Below are 26,852 nucleotides of genomic sequence, written 5' to 3' on the forward strand. Positions count from 1 at the left end.
TCCGATGGGACTTGTACAGAAAAACCGGGACCTAATGTTTACAGTGCACTATGTCTTCTTGTATGGGCTAGAGCAATCTTGTTACTTTCATTGATCTGTCTCAGCTTTATCCTTGGCTTTGACAAAATGAAAGTGACTGAGGTATGAGTGATGCTAGTAATGCCATTCCTTCTGCAGCCAGTCCCTGCTATGAATGGTGTGAAAATATTGCTCATAGGGTCGGTTGGTGCATGCATTTCAGTGGGCTTGGCAGACTGATATGTAATAGCAACTTCTGGCTCGGTGAGGAAAGCAACGGGAAACTACCTCACTCCTCATTTCCCTAGTACGCCTCTTCAGTGATGCCTTGACCATCTATACAGCTGATGGCAGAGCTGTTGAGGATCCAACCAGCCTTCGGGCTGAGGACTAAACATACACAATGATATCTCCCTTATTAATCCTCGTATCGAAATGATGCACACGAGAAAAAAGGTTTAGAAATTAATTTCTACCAAGGTAGGTAGATTTCCATTAAGTTTGGTTGTGTATATTTTGTGGAAGTGCAAAATCACTGTTTCGGTTTCGTATAAACCCCCAGTCAGTTCAGGGATTTAGAAACAATATTTGCCCTAAAACCTATCAAGGACAGGTGTATTCTAAATATGAGTCTTGGTGGAAATACATCCAGTAGTTTGTAGCACTCGCGTACATACGGCGTAATTAAGGAATAAATAATACAGTTAAGAAAGTTGAAAGTAATAGAAAATGGATTATAACTGAGGACAGCCGGATAACGACAAATATGTAAATGCCAAGTGAATGTATTGGAAATACAAATGCCCCTCAATAAATTATGCTAGTGCGAGTTATGGATATAATAAAGCGGTTGTGATAGTACATATATCACACCCCCGAATTATATGTAGAAGGTAGAGATATTATTGTCAGTATTCGATTCATTATTATTATTATTATCGGTATTTCATTTGTATGTTTTGTCATTTATATTGGTAAGCTGGAAGATATCCACATATGTAGGTATGAGTAATTTGTTTTGCACGAGTGGGAAAACATTGCTTTAATAACTCTGGTAATTTGAATGAGTCATATGGCTACCCCAGTGTCTGTTGTGATGTACTTGTGACGGGAAATTCATGAGTCATGTATATATCCCAGCCTGATGAGATGAGCTTGTTGTTGTACCAGGGAAATTTGATGATTCATGTAAAACTCCCGAGAGTTTGTTATTGTCTTGGGAGGAAGAAGTAGTTCAGGGCTTGGTCTTGACAAGAGGTTCACTCATGATTGGTGGGCAAGCACCAATCCAGACGTATCATCTGAGAGGAGGGGGATGTTGATGCCTATAAAGGTTGATGATACGGCGGCAACCAAAAACATTGTAGAGTGATTGTAAAGGAACGAGAAGGAACTACTACAACTACAAGTAGTAACACTGTATGAAGGAACGACAACTGACGCACTGTACGGGAAGGAAGTGGTGCTGATACACGGTACTGGAGTGACACGGCTGCAATGGACTGGACTTCAAACGTTCGTGGAGCGTAGTCTTGTTATGTTTGTGGAAAGTGGATGATTGTGGAGAGTGCTTGCGCATTAAGTATTGTAGCACTTGTGGCGGCCTAGCATTATATGTTGGTGAAAGCTATCTCAGACTTTCCATAAATTTATATGTTGAGGATCGACAGACGTGTGTATATATCTTTACAACAAGTGTTAAAATATGTGAACACAGTAGTACAAGGTACAGTATCTGTGTGATGTGATAACTGCCGATTATGAGAATCGGTAAGTCGAATTAATACAGAGACATTGAAGGGTATTTATCTTCATACATTGTTCATCGGACTATTTACAAATGGTAACATAGTTCTCGCTTTCGTTTTCCCACGATTTTCATTATTTTTGTTGTTGTTGTAAATATGGAGTCTTCCAGCAATATTTTATGTGTGTATTATATGTATAATGTTGTATGTTGATGAGGTGCTCATGCACGGAATTTGTTAAGAATATAGTTAGCTATTTGGAATCAGTGTTATTGATGAACCTAGGTGCAGTTCCTACCTAATTAGTCGTTTTCAGGAGGTTAGGTAAGGCCTGCAGCAGATGTACCAGTACGCAGCATTATGTACACGCCCTGGGATATAAAGTTTATCATGCTCTTATCTAAATTCGAGGGATCCATTCTGGTGAACTCTGGCGCCCGTACTACGGACATTTCGGTTAAATATGCTTATTAATTTTATTAAGTTTTTGAGTAATTTTATTCAAATATTTTTATTCATGATTTTATTTATTTATTATCATCAAATAGTTACACGGTAACAGAGGAGAAATTTAGGTCCAGACTAATGGTGTTATTACTTAATCTATTCGAAGGCGGTTATAACATCCAACGATATTCCGCCAATATCCCGCAGATAGGCCGATTGACGCCTCTCTTGCCTTCTACCCAAGGAACAACCACGAATTTGAAAGCATGGTGAGGAAAATGGTAATACGTTACTTCCCTGCTGGCATACAGTCAGAGACGTTGCCATGTAACCTGTAGGTTCGTTGACGGTCTGCCGGTCACTCAATGCAGAGCATGATATCAGCGGAAAATTGTAAATTTCTCCGTCATGTGAAGAGTAAGGTAAATTATGAACATAACGAATGTTGTTTATAATGAAGAGACGTTTCACGTACGGTAAACTAACTTTACAGAAACTCAATAGTATAAGAGAAAATGGAGGAAAACCATTCCTATAAACCCCCGTCTATTCAGAGATTTTAAAATGATATGCATATCGAAGCCTTCCCCGGGATGAGTATACTCTAAATATGAAGTTTGGTTGAGATCTATCCAGCCATTTCGAAGTGATGGTGGAAAAACCATTCTGGTTTTCGTATGAACCCCCGGTGTATTCAAAGATTTAAAAATAATATGCATATCGAAACCTTCCCCGGGATGTGTATACTCTAAATAAGAAGTTTGGTTGAAATCTATCCAGCCGTTTCGACGTGAGGGTGGAAAAATCATTCAGGTTTTCCTATAAACTCCCCGTCTATTAAAAGATTTTAAAATGATGTGCATATCAAAACCTTCCCCGGGATGAGTATACTCTAAATATGAAGTTTGGTTGAGATCTATCCAGCCGTTTCGACGTGATGGTGGAAAAACCATTCTGGTTTTCCTATAAACCCCCCGAGTATTCAAAGGTTTTAAAATGATATGCATATCGAAACCTTCCCAGGGATGAGTATACTCTAAATTTGAAGTTTGGTTGAGACCTATCCAGCCGTTTCGGCGTGATGGTGGAACAGACAAACAGACAGACAAACAGACCCGAAACGTTAAAACCACCGATTCGGTCTTGAGTTGACCTAAAACGGATAAATATCTGAAAAATTGGCAAAACAAAAGAAATTAGAGACAGCGGACCCCCTACAATTTTATTTATATAGATAATAATAATAATAATAATAATAATAATAATCATCATCATCATCATCATCATCTGTTTACCCTCCAGGTTCGGTTTTTCCCTCGGACTTAGCGAGGGATCCCACCTCTACCGCCTCAAGGGCAGTGTCCTGGAGCTTCAGACTCTTGGTCGGGGGATACAACTGGGGAGTATGACCAGTACCTCGCCCAGGCGGCCTCACCTGCTGTGCTGAACAGGGGCCTTGTGGAGGGATGGGAAGAGTGGAAGGGATAGGCAAGGAAGAGGGAAGGAAGCGGCCGTGGCCTTAAGTTAGGTACCATCCCGGCATTCGCCTGGAGGAGAAGTGGGAAACCACGGAAAACCACTTCCAGGATGGCTGAGGTGGGAATCGAACCCACCTCTACTCAGTTGACCTCCCGAGGCTGAGTGGACCCCGTTCCAGCCCTCATACCACTTTTCAAATTTCGTGGCAGAGCCGGGAATCGAACCCGGGCCTCCGGGGGTGGCAGCTAATCACGCTAACCACTACACCACAGAGGCGGACAATAATAATAATAATAATAATAATAATAATAATAACAACTATACGTGGCATCTCAGACTCCGTAATACAACTACTTGTGTTGGCTTCCGTGATGTTACAGTCATCAGTCCATAGACTGGTTTGATGCAGCTCTCCATGCCACCCTATCCTATGCTAACCTTTTCATTTCGACGTAATTATTGCATCCTACATCTGCTCTAATCTGCCTGTCATATTCATACCTTGGTCTACCCCTACCGTTCTCACCACCTACACTTCCTTCAAAAACCAACTGAACAAGTCCTGGGTGTCTTAAGATGTGTCCTACCATTCTATCTCTTCTTCTCGTCAAATTTAGCCAAATCGATCTCCTCTCGCCAATTCGATTCAGTATCTCTTCATTCGTGATCCGATCTATCCATCTCATCTTCAGCACTTTTCTGTAACACCACATTTCAAAAGCTTCTATTCTCTTTGTTTCTGAGCTAGTTATCGTCCATGTTTCACTTCCATACAATGCTACGCTCCACACGAAAGTCTTCAAAAACATCTTTCTAATTCCTATATCAATGTTTGAAGTGAGCAAATTTGTTTTCTTAAGAAAGCTCTTCCTTGCTTGTGCTAATCTGCATTTTATGCCCTCCTTACTTCTGCCATCGTTAGTTATTTTACTACCCAAGTATTATTATTGGGAATTTGACAGCCTAGTGGTAATGCTCCCGGCTTCTCACTAAGAAGAACATGGCTCGAAAACACTTCCCTTTGGTTCGCACTCCACTTAAAACAGGAGGTCCCGTCGTTATCAAAATACCAGCGTTCACGTCAAACTTCATTCTTTTCATTACTATCATATTTATAATTATGAGGAGTCGTGTGGTCAGCACGACGAATCCTCTCCGCCATTATTCTTCGCTTTCTGCACCAGGATTTTTGTACGTGAAGTGAGTGAAATAATCCAATGTTTCTCATCAAGGCGGAAGCGCAATGAATCCCGTATTTTGAAAGTGGGATTCTTGAATTGAAATTGCATATTCTTGTCGTTTGTATTAAACATAAAATTGCAGGTCCCATGGCTATGATAATGATATAAACCGTTACGTAAAATTGCTGCATTCGTAAGAAGGCAGCCGTGGCTTTCATACATTAGACATTCGTCCGGAATTGATGTGAGAAACCTAGGAAAACAACTTATAAGTAAACCATGAGCAGAAAATTTATGCATGTAATACCAAAGAGTGCAAATATCAAACTTTTAGGATTAATTATTTCTAGGGATTTTAAATGGAACCTGCAGACGGAGGAGGCTAGTCGAAAAGCGATAAAAATCATGGGGTTTCTTAGCAGGAACATAAAAGGCTTCAAATCGGGGGCCCTACAAAAGCCTACCTCGGTATGGTAAGACCCATACTAACCTATGGTTTTCCTGCCTGGAGACCCTCCACAGTCAGAAAAAGCAAATGAAGTGAACTAGCAAGTTTAAATGTTGAGAGAAGCGATGAGTTGAGGTTGGCTGACCTGGCCTTCGGTTCAGAGGGTCCCGGGTTCGATTCCCGGCCGGGCCGGGGATTTTAACCTTAATTGGTTAATTCCAATGGTACGGGGGCTGGATGTGTGTGTTGTCTTCATCATCATTTAATCCTCATCACGGCGCTCAGGTTGCCTACGGGCGTCAAATAGAAAGACCTGCACCTGGCGAGCCGAACCCTTCCTGGGATATCCCGGCACTAAAAGCCATACGACATTTCATTTCAATTCCATAATTTTGAATCTGAATCAGAAATTAATGGTAATGTTCGGCCATCTTCGAGAGTGATTTACACGAATTCAGATTCAAATTGTTTCCTGCCATCATTTTTAATTTGATTACCTTCAAATTTCTCACACATATCATTCACAGAGTATTAAAAAATACAGTATATATTTCAATAACAGTTAGTGGCCTCCAGGTATATTTTGAACTGAATTATGAAAATATGTTTTGTGATTCTGTGCCACTTACTTAGTTACTAGGATCTATGGAAGCGTGGAAAGTAAAAAGCTGGTGACAAGCACATCACTATGCTATGATGACAGCGTGGTAGTGTCCAGACAGAAGACATCGCCTAGTGTTCACATGCAACGCACCGTGCGCCTCATCACACTTTAACATGATATCTTCCGAACTGAGCGTAGTCACGCTGACATAAAAAAGTACACTGCCCTTCTACCACGGCTTTAGCCTGGTAACTGACAGTGACGACCGGCTCCCTGGCTAAATGGTTAGCGTGCTGTCCGTTGATTGCAGGGGTCCCGGGTTCGATTCCCGGCAGGATCGGGAATTTTAACCGTCATTGGTTAATTTCGCTGGCACGGGGGCTGGGTGTATGTGTCTTCATGATTGCATCCTCATCACGAAGTGCAGGTCACCTACGGGAGTCAAATCGAAAGCTCTGCGCCTGGCGAGCAGAACATGTCCTCGGACACTCCCGGCACTAAAAGCCATACGCCATTTCTACTTCTTTCTGGCCTTTTTCTGAATTTATTGCGTTTGCACTTGATGTGGAATTGAAATTTTTACATTCAGTTGCCCTTCCTGCCGCAAAACCTATGAGGAAGGGTGCATTCATTATTACCTAGCAGGTGGTTGCGCGGTTTGAGCCATATAGCTACGGGAGATAGTGAGTTCGAACCTCACTATCGGCAGTCTTGAAGGTGATTTTTGCCTGGTTTCCCATTTTCTTCTTCTTCTTAAGCCGTCGTCTCCAAACGGAGGTAGACGATCCACACGGCCAGCTCTGATCTTGACGTTGCAGCCATGCCATGTGGATTTATTGGAATATCTCTCAGGATCTTTAATGCAGTGGTTTCCTGTTGCCTTCTGCATCCTAATGCCGTTGACGAAACTGGTTCCTCCGCCTTTGGGAATAATTTCTTGTCCCCAGGACAATAGAGTGCCCTTACCCATACCCGCTCATCCACTCTCAAAGAGACTGTTGGCACTTGGTATAGGGGATCTCCTTATACCGGGAGATAATCGGTCCCTTCATTCGTTAGCCGCCTGCATATAAAATATTATTTTCGTTGCCCCCTCTCTACCGCGGGGAGGTGAATGCTAGGATTTCACCGTCATTGAAACAAGGACCAAATGGCATTTCCTTGTTTCTCTGGTTCTTTAGAGAGGTTCCCATTTTCACACCAGGTAAATACTGAGCCTGTACCTTAATTCAGGTCACGGTCGCTACCTCTGCACTCCTAGCCTTTTCCTATCCCATCGTCGGCGTATGGTGTCCGAACATTTCGTACCACGGACATTCCGTACCACTCGATTTTTGAGGACATTTCGTACCACCTAGGTCGTTATCTACCTGCGAAAGGTTTTCCCGTAATCCGCAAATATTCAAGCCAGGGCATTCCGTACCACTTGATGTCAGATGAGAATTCCACTTCCACGTATTGCGCTAACGGGCATAATGAGCCTGACAGACACAGTTTAGAAATCAGAAACGAAAATAATTTACATTTGCTCAAGGAAACTTCTATACTATTTTAACAAGTGCGGGTGCGATGGAAAGCAAAATTATAAACAAAAACATTATTGCGTGTAACTAATAATAATAATAATAATAATAATAATAATAATAATAATAATAGGGGCACTGGATACTACACCATTATGTGCAATGGAGGCCATCCTAGGTCTTCCCCCCTTACATTTATATGTTAAGGAAATAGCGGGAATGAGTGCTTACCGCCTCTGGTCACTCGGAGGATGGTCCTTCAAGAATCCGAATAGAGGACATGCCTCTATTCTTACAAGGCTTCACCAGACCTGCACTACGACAATGATGATCGGGGACATGAAAAAGCCTAGTTTTAATCTGAATTATAAGTTCACAGTGGTGATACCCACAAGGGAGGAGTGGGCCGCGGATGCTGGGGCCCGTCTTAGGTCTGGGGGCTGTACATGGTACACAGATGGCTCGCGGACAGAGACGGGCACAGGCGCCGGGGTCTGGGGGCCTAAGACAAGGCTACTGTTTTCCAGGCCGTAGTATATGCAATACTGGCCTGTGCTGTATATATGTGGAATATGCCTGGACATAGAAGATGCATCACCATTTGCAGTGATAGCCAGGCAGCGTTAAAAGCACTATGCGCAGTTAGAACAACATCAAAAATGGTATGGGAATGCCAAAGGATGTTAGATCAGCTGTGTGAACATAGCTCAAACTAGAAAGGTTCCACCTTTTCAATACAAAAATGTTATAGGTTTATTTATAACATGTATTTGCACTTGGGACTAGTTTCGACGCTGTGTTGGCGTCATCATCAGCCAAAAAATGGGAAAATAGGCCAGTGTGTAGGCATTCATATTACACAAGGTGTTACATTAAACAATACAAATCTTGCAAGGAGATAAAAACATGGATGAATATAGAAACAAATGAATCGTTGAGAAAGCAAAAGTTATACATGTTAAAAAATAACCTTAACCACACATCTTGCAGTGCGAAAATATTCTTCTTGAATGATTCCTGAGTATAAAACACACGCGCACACATTTCTGAAGAGCCAGCAGGCAGGACAAAGTAAAGTGAAACCTTAAGGGATCTTCTGAGAAGAGTTCATCATTTTTCTATGTTGCGATTAAATAATGAAGTCTCACTTGAGTTCCTGATAAACATACACAACAGGAAATTCTCCTTCACTCTCAACAATAGCTATAAAGACCAACGGTAAATTTCATTTTTCAAAGACGTGAAAGCATGATCTTGAACGTGATGTAACTCCTTTCATTTAACCCATTTTTTACACAAGGTGTTACATTAAATAATATATCTCACGAGGAGATAAAAACAGGGACGAATGTAGAAACACATGCACCGTTGAGAGAGCAAAAGTTGTACATATTAAAAATAAGCTTAAGCACATAACTTGCAGTGCGAAAATATTTGAATTTGAAAGATTCTTGAATAAAAGACGCACGCGCACACACTTCTAAAGAGCCAGCAGGCAGGAAAAAGTAAGGTGAAACCTTAAGAGTTCTTCTGAGAAGAGTTCATCATACTTTCAATGTTCCGACTAACTAATGAAGTCTCGTTTTGAGTTCCTGATAAACATACACAACAGGAAATTAAACAATATACATCTTATAAGGAGATAAAAACAGGGAAAGTTATACATATTAAAAATAGTCTTAACCACACATCTTGCAGTGTGAAAATATTCGTCTTGAATGATTCCTGAATACAAAACACACGCGCATACAATTCCGAAGAGCCAGCAGGCAGGAAAAAGTAAAGTGAAACCTTAAGAGTTCTTCTGAGAAGAGTTCATCATTTTTTCTATGTTCCGACTAGCTAATGAAGTCTCCCTTGAGTTCCTGATAAACATATACAACAGGAAATTCTCCTTCACTTTCAACAATAGCTATAAAGACCAACGGTAAATTTCATTTTAAATATTGTGCAGAGACGTGAAAGCATGATTATGAACATGATATAACTCCTTCATTTAACCCAATTTTTACACAAGGTGTTACATTAAACAATACACATCTTACGAGGAGATGAAAACAGGGCCGAATGTAGAAACAAATGCATCGTTATGCATATTAAAAAATGAGCTTAACCACACAACTTGCAGTGCGAAAATATTTGCCTTGAATGATACCTGAATACAAAAACGCACGCGCACACATTGCTAAAGAGCCAGCAGGCAGGAAAGAGTAAGGTGAAACCTTAAGAGTTCTTCTGAGAAGAGTTGTATTTTAAATACTGTGTAGAGATGTGAAAGGATGATCTTGAACATGATATAACTTCTTCATTTAACCACCTATGAAAGTCTCTCTCTATATTACATAGCTTCAATAACAACCATTCTGTAGATGCACAAAATAATCTTGTAATCTTCACAGGTCCGGTATTCAGCTCAACAAGAATATGATGATGATGACGCCAACACAGCGTCGAAACTAGTCCCAAGTGCAAATACATGTTATAAATAAACCTATAACATTTTTGTATTGAAAAGGTGGAACCTTTCTAGTTTTTCCTATCTTCCATTCTCAGTTCAATACGGACCAAAAATGAAACTCTTATGTTTAAACATAGCTCAGTTACGTATTATGTGTTCCTGGGCACACAGGTATCAGTGGAAATGAAGAAGCTGACAAACTAGCTAAACAAGGCTCAAAAAGGTCCTTTCATAGGATCAGAGCCTTTCCTGGGAGTGTCACTCCCAAGCGTAAAACTGGTAATGTCCCAATGGACAAACCAGTCTCACTTAGACATTTGGAAGAGGTTAACCATAGCAAAGCAGGCACGTGAACTTATCAAAGGGCCTAGCCAAAGTTATTAAAAGGTCCTGATATATTTGAATAGGACCAGAATGTGAATGGTAGTTGGACTGTTGACAGGCCACAGTGCCTTACAGAGACACCTACACATCATGAAAATCAGACAGGATCCGATGTGTAGAAGATGCGGTAGGGAGGAAGAGACCTCCGCGCATGTTTTGTGTCAGTGCGAGGCTCTTGCAAGCACTAGACATCGATATCTTGGCTCACATTTCGTGGAAGACATCAGGAATGCCAACATCCGGACACTGGTATCCTTTATAGGAGCACTAGGGCTGGACTAGGCAAACCCGTTTAAGGGACACAAAGGGTCTTCACAAACCTACGTGTGGAGCCCTGAGAAGGCATTTATTATTATTATTATTATTATTATTATTATTATTATTATTATTATTATTATTATTATTATTATTATTATTATTATTATGCCATTGATTTTATGTCGCACTAAGTACTTTTACGGTTTTCGTGGACGCTGAGGAGCCACAACTTTGTCTCATAGGAGGTATCCCATGGCGGTTGGTAGCGTGGTCTGTTTTATGTGTATGAAAAAACGATGATTGCAAACATCCAGTCCCCAAGCTAGAGTAATTAACAATGCGCAATTAAAATCCCCAATACGGCCAGAAATCAAAGCCGGGGCCCTCTGAACCTATGCCCATTACGATAAACCTTCGTCGAAGAAGCCGAACACTATAAACTTCTCTTTTATTATTAAGATTCGAAATAATAAACCGAAGATTGCTGTAGCAGGGGCATTCTGAAAATAGACCATTATTTTAAAGATAACGTAAATCCGGAAATATTTCTTCTACTTAGGGAACATTTCAAATGATTAACTTTTTCAAGTCATAGTATATACCTACGGAAATTTTGCGTAGAAAGGAGTAACATTAAAAAGAAATTAACTTTTACAGGATATCCCGTTTAACCAGTTTTCAATTCGTTGGCTGTCGGCAATTGGGCGCTAACTTTGAGGAAAGCTGTTATGTTTAACCCTAGATCAGAATCGCAGTCAAACCCACGGCTATCAAATAAATTTAGCTGTTCAAGGGAGTATTGAATTAGTCACGACCAGATCAATGATTCATCAGATGTTGGATCGTCAAGCCTTCAACTAACTAGCATATATCAGTATTCAACTAGAATGTGCAGGGGGATTATGGTAAATACCTTATTAGGATTTCCATCTGGCAGGATCAAGTTAGAATCTCCGACCTCACCATCTAAAGCAAACGTTAATGACATCGTACTCAATAATCACGAGTATTCTTTTGCTCAATCGTGTGCTGAATTCGAATACACTTGCCATGTTTTACTGTGCTGGAATATGTTCACCTTCCTCGTATAATGGAATTGAGCAATGCAACGTTACTTTCTAATTTGCAGAGATAAAAATACGCTGCAAAACAGACGGCTTCCAGGGCGCTCCCTGAATAAAAAGCCAACTAATTCTTTTTAATCAGGGCTCAAGTCATCAGGCAGGAAGCAGTGCTACACAAGGTTGATAAGCGGGACAAATGGTGGGGCTCATGTCAGTGCTGCAGCTTGCAGATAGCACGGGGGTATATAAATGCAAATTACCATCGTAATAAATCCAAGACATATCAGGGAGCTTTTAGATTTCTCTCCGATAACCTATGAATCGCAGGGTATTTTTCATTATGTAATTTAAGTAAAAACGAAAACAAACAGATGAAACATTAGCTTTTCTAATATCATACCAGCAGAACAAAAGTACATACGTTCTAATGAGCATGGTTTGTACAGGTATGAATTATAACACAAATGCCTGTTTCCATACTTTTATTGCGGATACATCTTCATAATGCGATGGTAATTTTAGGCAACGACACTATTTTGTAGGTTGAAGTGTACACTTTGATAATTGCAGATTCAAGCTCCCCAACATGCCCAGGTTTCTTCTTGAATCGAATTGGATTGATGTAACATTTCAAGAGTGCATATCGACGGCTTACTTCTAAAACCTCGTATCTCGCAATGCTTTTTCTACCCATTATTTTCCTTAAGACTGGTCACGCCTCCCAGCCATATATTGATATGCAACTCATCAGAACTATTTTCGTTGTGTTCCTCTTCCTGTGCTAGTGTGTAAAGGAAATTGAACCTTAAATGCATTATGCATTAGGAGTGAGTAAATACGTGATGATAACAACATCCCTACTATACCGTATGGTAAGGTCCATTTTCCTGTACACATCTGCATAGGAAATTGTTCACAATGAAAATTGTTCTGATGGACTGCAACTCCATATGTGGCTGGGAGGCGTGGCTAGGCTTAAGGAAAATAATGCGTAGAAAGTGCATCGGGACATACGAGGTTTTAGAAGTAAGCCGACGATATGGTGTATTCTAGGGTCTTCTAGCCTAAGTGGAAAAAGCATTCTCAATTCATTCGGATGGACGTACGTTCGATTCACTATCAGGAAGTGGAAAAACTTTTAAAACGAGATTTCCACTTCCGGAGAGGCACATGCCCCGTCACTCGTCCTACACCAAAAATGAGTACTAGGTTAATCCCTGCGAAGGAAGATGGTGGTAAAAATGGCCAGGCAAAGAGGTAACCGTTCTATCCCACTCAGTGCCGATGTTAGCCTCCACTCCTCCTAGGGCCTTCATGACTTGTAACGAAATATATTTATGGGATAGTTGCCTAGATGTAGTTCCCCTTAAAACAATTATAACCACTGCCACACAGAATTCCTCTCTTTGCTTGGCGCATTTTCCCAGGATATTAGTGTATGGGATCAATCGAAACAAGATATACCAAAGGCAATGAAGGGAGATCGCAGTTTCCATAAACGGAAGCTTTTTCTATGAAAAAGAGGTGAATTCGCAGATATAACGTCGAGGTAGATTTCGAAATACCGCAATGAGAACTGAATGAACTCTAGATAACATATTCACGAGGTGTTTGAACGAAGTGAGAATGACTGATGTTATTACCAGGTGGAAACAATACATCGTCATTTACTAGTCAGCTCTACGGTCCATGAACTACCTCAGCTTCCTTAGTTACCGGTTTCCATGTCTTTCGAACTTCTGCTTTCCTTCCCCAGGTTCTAATACCTTATTTTTGGGAGATCATGTTCCTTGTCATCCTTCAACATTTTTCTGGGTCTACCTCTTCTCTTTCTCCCATCAATGTTTCCTGTGAATATTTTGACAGTTTGAGTTTCAGGCATTCCATGAACATTCCCAACACAAGATATTCTCCTCTGATTAACTTTCACCACTTTCTGCATTTGTTCTTATTTTCCACTGTTCCAAATATTTTCTAGTGCGACGTAAAACAAATAGCAAATATATATGTACGAGGTATATAATATATTTTCCGAAAGGTCTCCCGTTCGCACCTAAAGCAAACTTTAATCTCTTGCATTCATCACCCAGCACTCTTCCAGTCATATACAAATATAATTATGTCTCATTATAGATGTACATACTTTAATCTTGTTGTTCCTGTTGACATTTCTAATTTTAAACATGTTTTTCAAGGAATAATAGAATCACTTTCCAACTGCTACTCATTTATGTATTTCTACTGATGTTTTGTTATCTACAATATGAATGATCCCAGTCCGACTCCAAGGCTGGCCTTTGGTCACAGGGGTCCCGGGTTCGATTCCCGGCAGAGTCGGGAATTTTAACTATCATTGGTTAATTTCTCTGGCGCGAGGGCTGGGTGTATGTGTCGTCTTCATCATCACGACTCGCAGGTCACCAATGGGTGTCAAATTAAAAGACTTGCATCCGGCGAGCCGAACATGTCCTCGGACACTCCCGGCAGTAAAAGCCGTACGCCATTTTATTTCATTTAATTAATGATCACAAGTAGCGGTATTTGAAGACTTAAAATTCTTTGGCATTTCTTTTCCCACACGTGAAAGCATTTTGCATTATTCATGTTTTTTTTAATTTACATTTAATTTTAATCCCGGATACCGTGACTTATGTTTTAACACGTTATACGTCTTTTCAAGAATAATTTAGTTCCTTGCAATATCTGCTACATTGTGAGGTCTGAAATGATAAATCACGGGAATGGACACGGACATCGAATTAAGACACCTGAGGTATTTGAATTGCCTATGCCATTGTCATGTATCCATTGAAGTTGTAAGCATCGTTTTGAACATGATATCGTGATATTCAAAATGATGTTAATTTACCCACTCTTAAAGTACGATGTATTTCAGGTTCATTTTCCTTCACACATGCACATAGGAAAATGAACACAGAAAATGAATTCAACAAAAAAAATGTTCTGATGGACTGCATATCAATATGTTGCTGCTAGGTGTGACCAATCTTAAGAGAAACAATGGATAGAAAGTGCATTGTCACATTCATGGTTTTGGCATAGGAGCGACGATATGGCACGTCCACTCCATTTTCTGCTTAGTCTTGCGAAATCCTTTCTCTTTTAGCCAGGTCCAGATAGAATTGTTGTTGGGTCTTAGCTTTTATGACGCTTTCTGGGTCTATTCTTCCACATCTGGTGCAAGTCCCCCTCCTGATTGAAATTATTCTGCGATTGAATTATTGGTTTCCGGAATTTGAGCATATTCTGCAAGGATTATTTAGGTAAAACTCAAGAATTGGAAGATCGTGTGGGAGTTAGGGTGATGTAATTACCAATTTATTGTTACCGAATCACTCTATATATGAGCTCTCTCTGTGGTAATATATAACTTCGAAATTTTCCAGTATGCAAAAACTAATAAAATTAGATAATGCCTGGAAAATAAAACATTTAATAAATAATAACATACAACTAAAAAAGAGGACATGATTAGCTGCTAACGTTTTACCTGGGAGACCGAGGATTGAATCTCGGTAGATCCTGAGCAGAGATTTTCATCACAAAAATCACGTAGCGTCTGGAAGGGCATCGGGCATGAAACACCTAGCCAAAATCAAACTGAGCCTGAATAGCTCCAGTTACCCCAAAAATACCCGTGACAACCAGAGAAAGTTTTTTCTTCAGAATATACCCGAAGAAATTTCATAAATCTGGTATTATTTAAATGTTTTCTTCTCCTTTTTCAGATAAACTTATAGTCTGTTATTAATTAAATGTCTTCAGTTTCGTTTGCAGGTATATTCCATCATTAGTTGGATGCTTTCTTTTTCAGCTATTCACTAGTTTTATTAGGCTAATCTTACAATTATTTCGAGAGACTTCAAAATTTCAAAGTTATAGGCCTACATTAACTCTCGAAATAGAAAACAAAGTAGTTTCCACAATAACAAACTCCCTGTATGGATCAATAGTAGACTGTCAGAATTTGGATCCCAAGATAGTGGGTTCGAACCCAACAGAGGCAGTCAGATTTTAAAATATTATAGACTTTGCTTTACGTAGCACCGGAACAGATGGTTAACATGGCGACAACGGGATAGAAAAGGGCTAGGAAGATGAGGAAAGCGGCCGTGGCCTTAATTAAGGACAGCTCTAGCATTTGCCTGGTGTGTAAATGGGAAACCACGGGAATACATGTTCAGAGCTGCCGACAGTGGGGTTCGAACCCACTATGCAAACTCACAGATGCACAACCCTAACCGCACGGCTAACTCGTTCGGTGGTCGAATTTTCCAAAGGGGTAACATTTCCATGCGGTACTTTATATCGCACCAGAGAGGGCTAATTATTACTCAGCCATAGACCGGTACGTATTTTTTTTTTTCCTGTGGGGATTTACAGTGGTGTAATCCCAGCTTGTTGTTACTGAATCATCCTCTATACGAGCTTTATCCGAAAATTGCTGTTCAAGCTGGCAGAGTTAGTCGGATCTTGAAGGGTGGATTAAAGTCCATTTGCCGCTCTATATCTACAATTTGAGAACGTAAAATATATCTGGAGACATACAGTAATGGTGTTTACCCGACAAAATTAATTAAATCTCAGCCATAGATCGCCCAAAAGAAATCCGATTCTCTGTCATCGGAAATATAAAACCAAACGTCGGAAGGGACATGCAGCCTGCCTGAATGGTGTCTGCACATGATACCTGTTGTCGTATTATTATCCTGTATAGATAGAGCCGCAGAAGCCGATGTTGTCATAAAAGAGTTTACCTTTAATAGTGTTATTTCGTAAAATGAAAATATGTTCTATTTTTGTTGAGGTGCATAATGGAACTGGTTTCTTGGCATAGTGGTTGTTTGTATACCGCTAACAAGTTGCTGTGTTTACTCTTAATTGTAGCTACAACTTCAAGAAAACCATTCCTTTTCTTTGGGACAAAAGTAAATTATATAGTTACTTAACTATTTAAAGTACGGCTATTTAGCGCGACAAAAGACTTGGGTGCCGCTGTGACTCAGAGCTTGCTCTTACTTGGCTCTACAACTCACTCTTCTCCCTCACCTCTCTCTGAGCACAGGACAAATGGTTGCTCTAACAAGGATATGTGTGCAAGGATAAATCTTGCGTTCTTTTGCATGGACTTGCGCGTTAATCGTGTGTGTTTTCGAGTGTTAATCCGTATCTAACGTTGTAATCTTAGCCACCCACACTCAAGTAACCTTGTTGCGTGCCCAAGGAGATGTCTTATCTCCTCCCACCACAGCTACTGACTTGCTCTGCACTGTTCACTGTTATGAAGGGAGGCTGATATCTCCTCCATCTTTATACGTGTACAGTGAACAAACAATGAAGGGAAGGTTATGACTACTAGTTTCATTTTAATACCATTCTAAAAGTCAACTGTTTCTCAACCGGCGTTCCAGTCAAACGGAACGTGCCTTGTTGTTTATGAATTCCAGAATGGTTCCTTTCCATTTCCTTGAAGGGAATTGAATTTTGTTAATAATAAACTGGTTGTACTAGTATGGATGTTTTGTAGATGAGAGATAAGAATGAGAACTACATTTCCGGGAAAGCCCATATTTGTGCACAAGGTCAAGACGAGCTAGCAAATCGTCAAAAAACGGCATAATCATGTAGCGCACAGGTGAACTTTTACTTTCAACACTTCGACGGCTTACTTCTAAAACCTCGTATCTCACAATGCTTTTTCCACCCAATATTTTCCTTAAGACTGGTCACGCCTCCCAGCCACATACTGATATGCAACCCATCAGAACTATTTTCGTTGTGTTCACTTTCCTGTGCTAATGTGTAAAGGAAAATGAACCTTAAATGCATTATACTGGAGGAGTGCGTAAATACGTGATGAAAACAACATCCCTACTATACAGTATGGTAAGGTCCATTTTCCATTACACACCAGCATAGGAAATTGATCACAATGAAAATTGTTCTGATGGACTGCAGATCCGTATGTGGCCGGGAGGCGTGGCCAGCCTTAAAGAAAATAATGCGTAGGAAGTGCATCGGGACATCCGAGGTTTTAGAAGTAAGCCGACGACTTATTCTCAAAACTGCGCATATGTGGAACTGGATTACCTGCATTCAGTGGAATAACGTATTGCAATATTGTCCTTCACTAATTTTTTGAGCCTAGAACTGACAAAGTTGCATTAAATTGCATAGCTCTTAATCTTACCCTAGAAACGCAACGGGGAAGTCACCAAACAACTTTTTTTTAATGTGAAGACTGGGTTAGGGAATTTTCATTGTAATGGTAGTTCCTCTCGCCTACTATCAGTCACAATCAAATAGGGGACTTTTCATTATAATGGCACGACTTTCATTCTCCACCTGCCTTTGTACACTGACTGACAGAGCAAATGCAACACCAAGAAGGAGTGGTCAGAACTTTATGCCAATTGCAGGATAGACTGACGTCACTGAGGTATGCTCTTGATGTGAAATGCGCCGCTGTGCTGCGCACGTAGCGAACGATAAATGGGACACGGCGTTGGCGAATGGCCCACTTCGTACCGTGATTTCTCAGCCGACAGTCATTGTAGAACGTGTTGTCGTGTGCCACAGGACACGTGTATAGCTAAGAATGCCAGGCCGCCGTCAACGGAGGCATTTCCAGCAGACAGACGACTTTGCGAGGGGTATGGTGATCGGGCTGAGAAGGGCAGCTTGGTCGCTTCGTCAAATCGCAGCCGATACCCATAGGGATGTGTCCACGGTGCAGCGCCTGTGGCGAAGATGGTTGGCGCAGGGACATGTGGCACGTGCGAGGGGTCCAGGCGCAGCCCGAGTGACGTCAGCACGCGAGGATCGGCGCATCCGCCGCCAAGCGGTGGCAGCCCCGCACGCCACGTCAACCGCCATTCTTCAGCATGTGCAAGACACCCTGGCTGTTCCAATATCGACCAGAACAATTTCCCGTCGATTGGTTGAAGGAGGCCTGCACTCCCGGCGTCCGCTCAGAAGACTACCATTGACTCCACAGCATAGACGTGCACGCCTGGCATGGTGCCGGGCTAGAGCGACTTGGATGAGGGAATGGCGGAACGTCGTGTTCTCCGATGAGTCAGGCTTCTGTTCTGTCAGTGATAGTCACCGCAGACGAGTGTGGCGTCGGCGTGGAGAAAGGTCAAATCCGGCAGTAACTGTGGAGCGCCCTACCGCTAGACAACGCGGCATCATGGTTTGGGGCGCTATTGCGTATGATTCCACGTCACCTCTAGTGCGTATTCAAGGCACGTTAAATGCCCACCGCTACGTGCAGCATGTGCAGCATGTGCTGTGGCCGGTGGCTCTCCCGTACTTTCAGGGGCTGCCCAATGCTCTGTTTCAGCAGGATAATGCCCGCCCACACACTGCTCGCATCTCCCAACAGGCTCTACGAGGTGTACAGATGCTTCCGTGGCCAGCGTACTCTCCGGATCTCTCACCAATCGAACACGTGTGGGATCTCATTGGACGCCGTTTGCAAACTCTGCCCCAGCCTCGTACGGACGACCAACTGTGGCAAATGGTTGACAGAGAATGGAGAACCATCCCTCAGGACACCATCCGCACTCTTATTGACTCTGTACCTCGACGTGTTTCTGCGTGCATTGCCGCTCGCGGTGGTCCTACATCCTACTGAGTCGATGCCGTGCGCATTGTGTAACCTGCATATCGGTTTGAAATAAACATCAATTATTCGTCCGTGCCGCCTCTGTTTTTCCCCAACTTTCATCCCTTTCGAACCACTCCTTCTTGGTGTTGCATTTGCTCTGTCAGTCAGTGTACATCCTCAGAGAGACTGCCTTAGTGGTTTTCCCAACTGAAATCAACATACGTCATTACAATGACGCCAGTAGGAATGTCACGACTAAAAGCAATGCTATCATATGAAATACTCTATCAAATGAAAAACCACACATTTTCTCACTTTTAACGAACAGTACTATGCTGCCAATCCAACAGTCTAAAGTTCCAGAGCTGGAATGACCAGGCCGCAGACAGCCGTGAAAACTCCTCCGCTATTATTCCGTTAAATGTGCACAGTACTCAACCGATCAGTGCCTCAGAGTAGGGATTGAATAGCTGGAATACCATGATGGACCAGTGTGTTGCGTACCAGCAGCATTAGAAAATGTATGAATCAGAGGAATCTATTCTAGGGAAGAAAGTTATCTAACTTCCCCGCTATTTCCCGCCGATATTCAGGCAGGCTGTCATACTCGGTACGCACCAGTAATTCCACTTATCGGAGATGAGTGGCAGCGTAAGAGACAAAGAATATAACAACCAAACAATGGTCAACTTAATGTTACTATTGATCAATTGTATGAGATTTCGATATTGTAGGCCTTCAGATTTAGTTTCATTCCGACTATGAAATACCACTCTTATTATAGTCGGCACGGTAAAACTGAATAAAACATAAATGATCCTAAAGTGTATTCTCTATAAATTCTGTTGTATTTAAAAATTAAATTTTAGGCGCCTTCCCCTAAACTACCGCTTCATGCAGGGTGAATAAAATTGTTTATAGCTAGGACGATAGTTTCTTATTTCAAGACTCTATATACCGATTTTCATTAAATTCAGTTTACCTATTTTCTCGTGGCTCGGCGTTGATATGGACTTAACAACAAAGATACAAATTCATGAATATCTCTGTTATCATAGCCGGTACGGTAAAAATGTATAAGACATAAAGGATCGGAAATCTAATTCTATATAACATTAGTTACGTAGTATTTATCGATAGGACCACTAATAGCATAAATATTTGAGAATTAAATTTTAAGCCTTACGCTTAACTACCATTTCGCTCAGCGTGAATAAAATAATCTATAGCCTATATTGTAGTGGCTTAATCCCCGACTAATATACCGATGTTCTTTAAATTCTCTTCAGCCGTTTTCTCGTGATGCGTGTACAGACAGATAGATAGACAGACAGACATACGACCGATACAGAAATACCATTCTTTTTTAAATTCAGGGCAATGTGCAGACAAAACTCTTATTTTATATAAATATAGATACTATTGTGGTAAGCAGCCCGCTGGAGGAAATTAAAGTGTATTATTTGTCCCATTGTTAGAAATGCGTAATTTCGCTAAGGTACTTCTATTGGGGTTGATAAACTCTGATACGGTAATATAATTACCCCACTAACATTGTGCAAACCCCACCATTACATTCCACAAGTATCTTAAAATTGTGCGTAATATACCCCGTACGAAATTTCCCATAAATTTTACCCATTAAAGAGTCCCATGATAAATTGACCAAACGTATTGCTCGTATCACTTTTCAGGCTAACAGCTGGCTGGCTAAGCCTAGAAATTTCGAAACATCACACTGAGGACCTTCAATGAAACTTCACATGTACGTATAAAAATGTTTGATCAATTTACAGGTTAGGTTAAAACTGCGGTGGTGGTGATTATTGTTTTAAAAGGAAGTACGAATGGGCAACCATCCTGTATTAATACTAATCAAAGGAAAATAGAAGAGGACTGATACTTCAAAAAATGAAGATATCGGCAAAAGAAATACAAGGCCCACGAAGAGCATGACTCTCTAGGCCTCTAAAAACGAATATTATTGGGGTCAAAAAAGAACTAGAGTTGAACAAAGGAGGTCGGATAGGAAAGGTGAAAGAGAGGAGCCTGGCACAAGTAAGTACAAGCAATGCCAGGGCTCAGTTAAGGGCTTCATGTTCGACAACATACGTTCCCAAGTTAATAGACCCTGGAGCCCTTGTTCGGTCAGTCTTCTTATTATTCCTTTTATTTTCCTACCGATTTACCCGCACGTGTGGGGTGGCGGGTTCGAACTACGTCGCACATGTGGATTTGGCCCTGTTTTAGGGCCGGATGCCCTTCCTGTCGCCAACCCTATATGGAGGGATGTAATCACTATTGCGTGTTTCTGTGGTGATTGGTAGTGTAGTGTGCTGTGTGAATATGAAGAGGAACGTGTTGGAACGGACACAAACACCAAATCACCTAGCAAGAAGAATTAATCAGAAGTGATTAAAACCCCTGACCCGGCAGGGAATCGAACCCGGGACACTCTGAACTGAAGGCCAGTACGCTGACCAGTCAGTCAACGAGACGGACGCACCCTCGTTCGGTCCGTATTTCTTTATTATTATTATTATTATTATTATTATTATTATTATTATTATTATTATTATTATTATTATTATTATTATTATTATTATTATTATTATTATTATTATTATGTGTCAACACGATCTTATCAAGTTTACATGAGGTCAGCAAAGCATCCAGGTTCAATGGAAGATGTGGGCAATGTTTCCTGACTGGATACCGTTACCACACTCTAGTCCTATTGAACAACCCACTCAAAGTAATCGGGATTGACATCGAACCCAGAACACTGAGTTTAAGAACCAATTAGCTACACCAGTGTACCAACGCTCCCACAACAAAAGTATTAATATATGTACTAGATTGGGCAATATAATGGAGACTGAGTAATTCCACATCAGTATTGCCACAGTAAGGGCTTTCGACCCTCTTCCTCATATTGCAGACATTATTTTCTAAACCCTTCTCAAAATGTAGGAACTTTCTGTAAGTTATCAAGGGTTAAATAATTTGATGGGAGAAAATTTTTAGAACTATTTCCACTCGCCTTCAAATACAGAAAGAGAACTTTTCCCGCCATGATATGAGGTATGAAAACAGATAAATTGATAAAATGACCAAATCTTCTTAGTTCCTCTTCTTCTTCTCCCACTTTTTCAACACCTTGGTGAAGTCACGGATGCGAAATTTGTCACAAATGTTCACTTGGCACTTTTTAACGGACGAATGCCCTTCCTGTCACCAAGCCTATGTGCAGGGATGTATGCGTGTTTCTGTGATGGTATGTGGTGTAGGTATGAACTAGTTCTTCTTATTTATTATTAGTTTTTATTCCTTTCTATAAGCTCATGCACGGACTATAGGTCTATTCTCTTGGTATTAGATTTTATTTCCGTAAGCTACATAATGCCTGACATGGATAAGAAACTGGTTTCACATACATCACAATGCTTTACTGCCGTCATGTCCCGCACATAAAACAGAAACAATATGATCTAATATTACAAACCAAAGCTACATTATTTAATAATTCGCCTGTGTTCACGGGTAAAGGACTTGTGTCCCTGAACGATGGTGAATACAGCTATTGCGTTCGCAACAGTAGATCATGCAGACAACTATCCTTTTACACTGACTGACAGAGCAAATGCAACACCAAGAAGGAGTGGTCAGAACTTTATGCCAATTGCAGGGTAGACTGACGTCACTGAGGTATGCTCATGATGTGAAATGCGCCGCTGTGCTGCGCACGTAGCGAACGATAAATGGGACACGGCGTTGGCGAATGGCCCACTTCGTACCGTGATTTCTCAGCCGACAGTCATTGTAGAACGTGTTGTCGTGTGCCACAGGACACGTGTATAGCTAAGAATGCCAGGCCGCCGTCAATGGAGGCATTTCCAGCAGACAGACGACTTTACGAGGGGTATGGTGATCGGGCTGAGAAGGGCAGGTTGGTCGCTTCGTCAAATCGCAGCCGATACCCATAGGGATGTGTCCACGGTGCAGCGCCTGTGGCGAAAATGGTTGGCGCAGGGACATGTGGCACGTGCGAGGGGTCCAGGCGCAGCCCGAGTGACGTCAGTACGCGAGGATCGGCGCATCCGTCGCCAAGCGGTGGCAGCCCCGCACGCCACGTCAACCGCCATTCTTCAGCATGTGCAAGACACCCTGGCTGTTCCAATATCGACCAGAACAATTTCCCGTCGATTGGTTGAAAGAGGCCTGCACTCCCGGCTTCCGCTCAGAAGACTACCATTGACTCCACAGCATAGACGTGCACGCCTGGCATGGTGCCGGGCTAGAGCGACTTGGATGAGGGAATGGCGGAACGTCGTGTTCTCCGATGAGTCAGGCTTCTGTTCTGTCAGTGATAGTCACCGCAGACGAGTGTGGCGTCGGCGTGGAGAAAGGTCAAATCCGGCAGTAACTGTGGAGCGCCCTACCGCTAGACAACGCGGCATCATGGTTTGGGGCGCTATTGCGTATGATTCCACGTCACCTCTAGTGCGTATTCAAGGCACGTTAAATGCCCACCGCTACGTGCAGCATGTGCTGCGGCCGGTGGCACTCCCGTACCTTCAGGGGCTGCCCAATGCTCTGTTTCAGCAGGATAATGCCCGCCCACGCACTGCTCGCATCTCCCAACAGGCTCTACGAGGTGTACAGATGCTTCCGTGGCCAGCGTACTCTCCGGATCTCTCACCAATCGAACACGTGTGGGATCTCATTGGACGCCGTTTGCAAACTCTGCCCCAGCCTCGTACGGACGACCAACTGTGGCAAATGGTTGACAGAGAATGGAGAACCATCCCTCAGGACACCATCTGCACTCTTATTGACTCTGTACCTCGACGTGTTTCTGCGTGCATCGCCGCTCGCGGTGGTCCTACATCCTACTGAGTCGATGCCGTGCGCATTGTGTAACCTGCATATCGGTTTGAAATAAACATCAATTATTCGTCCGTGCCGTCTCTGTTTTTTCCCCAACTTTCATCCCTTTCGAACCACTCCTTCTTGGTGTTGCATTTGCTCTGTCAGTCAGTGTATATACCTTACGTTCTCGGGTTCTCTCAGAGAATGTGTTGTAACTTTCACGACTCCAAGCTAGATATAGATGGTCTTCTCCTACATGGAACCATGTGATATTTTTGATAAAAAGTAGGAGCTTATGACACTGAACAAAAGTTTAAAGCGCTAAAGTTATGCTAAAGACGACCATGTGTAAACTGTATTCGAGCAGAGTTAAAACAGGGGATGATATTCACGCTAATGCAGATTAACCTAAGGTTCAGTAACGGAAGAGAACATAGTTTACAGTGTTCAGTGACATTACAAAGTATAATTCAATAATGCTAAAAATTCTCATTTTTATCGTTTAATCAGTAATCATTTGCATTATTATTCACATTGCTATAGACACAATATCAATACTTCTCTGGCGTAAACGAGGAACATGGACATTTTAATGCACAATATCTACTCAGAAGTCTAGATACATGGCTAAATGGTTAGTGTGCTGGCCTTTGGTCACAGGGGTTCCGGGTTCCATTCCCGGCAGTGTCGGGAATTTTAACCATAATTGGTTAACTTCGTTGGCACGGGGGCTGGGTGTATTTGTCGTCTTCACCCTCATCACGACGCATAGGTCGCCTACGGATGTCAAATCAAAAGACTTGCATCTGGCGAGCCGAACTGGTCTTCGGACACTCCCGGCACTAAAAGCCATACACGATTTCCATCTTTTTATCTACTGAGAAGTGTTGTGCATGTTAAGTTTCCGTTTTGTATAATGAGGTGTGAGTGTGAAGTGCTGATGTTCAATATCATTAATACATTAATCATATCGTCACTGCACCGGCAAAACCTCGTATCCTACAATGCTGTTCCTATTCATTACTCTCCTTAAGACGGGTCCCGCCTCCCAGCCACATGTGGGTACGCAGTCCATCAGAACAATTTTCGTTGTTTTCGTTTTCATATGCTTGTGTGTGCAAGAAAATGAACCTTAAATACATTATACTGTAGGAGTGAGGCGATAAGTCCCACAGCGCGAAGAAGTTTGAATTTCTTTTACACATTGGCATATGAAAATGAACACAACGAGAGTTGTTCTGATTGACTGCATATCCATATGTTGCTGGGAGGCGTGACCAGTCGTAAGGAGAATAATGGATAGAAAGAGTATTGTGGAATACGAGATTTTGCCGGTTTCATCGACGATATACTAGTTAGTCCTGGTCAGGTTAACAGCCAGTTGTCCCCTAGACACACGTTTTCCAATCAAAGATTTCATACTCAGGATATTGCCACCGAAAAAATTAAAATATCAAAATATTGCCAACCTCTTAATGTGTACTTCTATCGGCAACATATGCTTTATATGAGAAGGATCACTAATTTTGTAATATTCCATACTGTACAATTGATGTGGCAGTGTGTAGAGTTTTGTACAGACTGCAACACACAAACCATAGTTTTCTCTCCCCTGTGAGATAGTGTTGACATTGAAGATATTTGGTAATTAAATTGATTTTGGTCACTGTTCCAAGCATGTCCTTTGTTTATATTGCCCTCTGTTATAAATTTGTTCACTTCCACCCATAGACATTTCACACTTGCAGATGCCAATAGTGAGCTGCAGATCCATACAGCCTTGATTAACAAATTGGGACATCACATGCTCTTGACTTCTAGATTGGAGATAGTCATTACTCACTTTGACTTGACGATTCCTGTTTCTCTGGCGATCAGAGTCTTGTACTACTTGAGCGGTCATCTTCAGGTGTAAGGTCTTCGTTTACTTCAAAGTCAGTATATCCATCTTGCATAAAGTCATGCATTTTTATCTCATCCCCGTTTAATTTCTACTTTATCATATATCTACCAATTCAACGTTCACGACTCCGATTACATTTCGATGTTCAACACGTCGCAACATTTTCTCTATTATTTTGACAACATTCTTCGGATTAATTCTACTAATGATGCAAGCACACTCGTAAGGGAACACTCGAAGAGACGCTCAATTACTGCAGCTTTCACTCGTTCAAGTGCAGATATAAAGTGCCACGGTCTAATGGCGCTGGCAGGCAACTGCTGGGTTTTTCATGGAAAAGTCACTGACGACTGTTTCTGTGATGAATTATCTGTATTTTAAGTATGTGTTCGTGCAATTCAGAGCGTTCCAGTCAAGGGTGTTCCTTGTTAGTTGCGTTGGCAACAGATCCCGCTAAACTTGGCGATTTATATGCATTATTGGGAATGGCGATGACAACATTGCATTCTCTTCTCATCATTTCCTTCATTTAATTCGTTCATGGACAACTGTAAATTTATAAGGATGCAGTTTAAGTTCCTTTCACACGGCTATATGTGTTGACTGTACAGAAACACTTGTGTCCACTATGCTAATTTACGCATTGATTTATTGAGGCTCCTCATCAATACAGCAGAAATTTCGTACAGTTTTCTCCCGGTTAAAATGTTTGGCCTATGGCTTCTCGGAGCGTCGTGTACAGATCTGGCTTCACGAAATTTAAGTTTTACACCTTCCAAAAATGTATCACCTTCACGGAAGACGTATTCCAATAGAAAAAACTATTTCAATC

This window comes from Anabrus simplex, chromosome 1 (genome assembly GCF_040414725.1).
Source record: "Anabrus simplex isolate iqAnaSimp1 chromosome 1, ASM4041472v1, whole genome shotgun sequence".
Lineage (NCBI taxonomy): Eukaryota > Metazoa > Arthropoda > Insecta > Orthoptera > Tettigoniidae > Anabrus > Anabrus simplex.